At 43.5% G+C, this 2180-nt stretch overlaps 1 non-coding gene and 3 pseudogenes across 1 annotated transcript; all 4 read right to left on the reverse strand.

Moving 5' to 3' along the window:
• Positions 1-26: 26 nt before the first annotated feature.
• Positions 27-144, reverse strand: LOC125002579 (annotated as a pseudogene).
• A 324-nt stretch (positions 145-468) lies between these two features.
• Positions 469-587, reverse strand: LOC125002587 (annotated as a pseudogene).
• Positions 588-689: 102 nt separating this feature from the next.
• On the reverse strand, positions 690-808 carry LOC125002023 (annotated as a pseudogene).
• A 100-nt stretch (positions 809-908) lies between these two features.
• Positions 909-1026, reverse strand: LOC125003251. The gene has a single exon (XR_007112112.1). It is a non-coding gene; the product is annotated as a 5S ribosomal RNA (ribosomal RNA).
• Between the last annotated feature and the right edge of the window lie 1154 nt (positions 1027-2180).

Here is a 2180-nt window from a genome sequence, read left to right on the forward strand (position 1 = left end):
ATTCCCTGTTCCTGATGAAAATGAAAGGCTTTCAGCATCTAGTATTTACAGGGGGTCTCCCATCCCAAAACTAACCAGGCCCGACACTGCTTAACTTCGGAGATCAAATGGATCAGGCGTTTTCAGGGTGGTATGGCCGTAAGTAAAGTTAACTGTCACAAAACGCAGTATTTTATAAGTGGTCCCAAAATCATCATTGCATGTATTTTGATGATGTAAATGTTACCATTTCCTGATGAGAATGAAAAGCTTACAGCACCTGGTAAATTTCCCAGGGGGTCTCCCATCCAAATCTAACCAGGCCCGACCATGCTTGCTTCCGAGATCAGACGAGATCGGGGCGCGTTTAGGTTGGTTGGCCGTAAGCAATGTCAAAAGTCACTAAAGCAGTATATATAAGTGGTCAAAATGATCATTGCATGTATTTTGATGACGTAAATGTTACCATGTCTCCTGATGAGAATGAGAAGCTTACAGCACCTGGTATTCCCAGGCGGTCTCCCATCCAAGTCCTGACCAGACCAAACACTGCTTAACTTCCAACATCAAACAAGATCAGGCGTGTTCAGGGTGGTATGGCCGTAAGCAACGCTAACGGTCACCCAAAAGCAAATATATAAAGTGGTCAAATCATCATTGTATGTATTTTGATGATGTAAATGTTACCATGTCTCCTGATGAGAATGAAAAGCTTACAGCACCTGGTACTCCCAGGCGGTCTCCCATCCAAGTACTAACCAGGCCCGTCTATTCTTAGCTTCCGAGATCAGACGAGATCGGGCTTGTTCAGGTTGGTATGGCAGTAAGCAATGTCAAATGTCACTAAAGGAGTATATATAAGTGATCAAAATGATCATTGCATGTATTTTGATGATGTAAATGTTACCATGTCTCCTGATGAAATGAAAAGCTTACAGCACCTGTTATTCCAGGCGGTCTCCCATCCAAGTACTAACCAGGCCCTACACTGCTTAGCTTCCGAGATCAGACGAGATCAGGTGTGTTCAGGGTGGTATGGCCATAAGCAACTGTAACTGTCACAAACGCAGTATATACAGTATAAGTGGTCAAAATCATCATTGCATGTATTTTGATGATGTAAATGTTACCATGTCTCCTGATGAAAATGAAAGGCTTACAGCACCTAGTATTCCCAGGGCGGTCTCACATCATGTACTAACCAGGCTACCGGACCGTGCTCGTTTGCTTCCCGAGAATCGACGAGATTCGGGCGCGTTCAGGTTGGCTTTGGCCGTGAAGCAATGTCAAATGTACTAAAGCCAGTATTATATAAGTGGTCAAATGATCTTTGCTTGTATTTTGATGACGTAAATGTTACCATGTCTCCTGATGAGAATGAAAAGTCTTACTAGGCACCTGGTATCTAGGCGGGTTCTCCCATCCCACGTACTGACCTGGCCAAACACTGCTTAACTTCCGACATCAAACGGAGATAGGCGTGTTCAGGGTGGTATGGCCGTAAGCAACGTAAACGGTTCTCAACGCTAGTATATATAAGGGTCAAAATCATCATTTGTTTCGTATTTGATGTTGTAAATGTTACCATGTCTCCTGATGAAATGAAAGCTTACAGAGCCTGGTATTCCCAGGCGGTCTCCCACCATGTACATAACCACGCCTTAGGCTTGCCGAGATCAGACGAGATCGGCTTGTTGAGGTTGGTATGGACCGTTATGTTTTACAACGTCAAATGTCTCTAAAGCGTATATATAAGTGATCAATAATCATCATTGCATGTTATTTGATGATGTAAATGTTACCATGTTCCTGATGGAGAATGAAAAGTTTACAGCGCCTGGATTCCCAGGCTGGTCTCCCATCCAAGTACTAACAGGCCCTTAGCTTCCGAGATCAAATGAGATCAGGCTTTGTCAGGGTGGTTTGGCCGTAAGCAATGGTAACTGTCACAAAACTAAAGTTATATAAGTGGTCGAAGATGATCATTGCATGTATTTTGATGATGTAAATGTTACCATGTCTCCTGACTGAAAAATAAAAGGCTGCAGCACCTAGTTATCCCAGGCGGTCTCCCATCCAAGTACTAACCAGGCTTTCGGACCGTGCTTAGCTTCCGAGATCAGACGAGATCGGGGGTTGTGTTCAGGTTTTCTATGCCTGTTAAGCAATGTCTAATGTCAATAAAGCTGTAGATTATAAGT

Source organism: Mugil cephalus, chromosome 23, assembly GCF_022458985.1.
Source record: "Mugil cephalus isolate CIBA_MC_2020 chromosome 23, CIBA_Mcephalus_1.1, whole genome shotgun sequence".
Taxonomy (NCBI): Eukaryota; Metazoa; Chordata; class Actinopteri; order Mugiliformes; family Mugilidae; genus Mugil; species Mugil cephalus.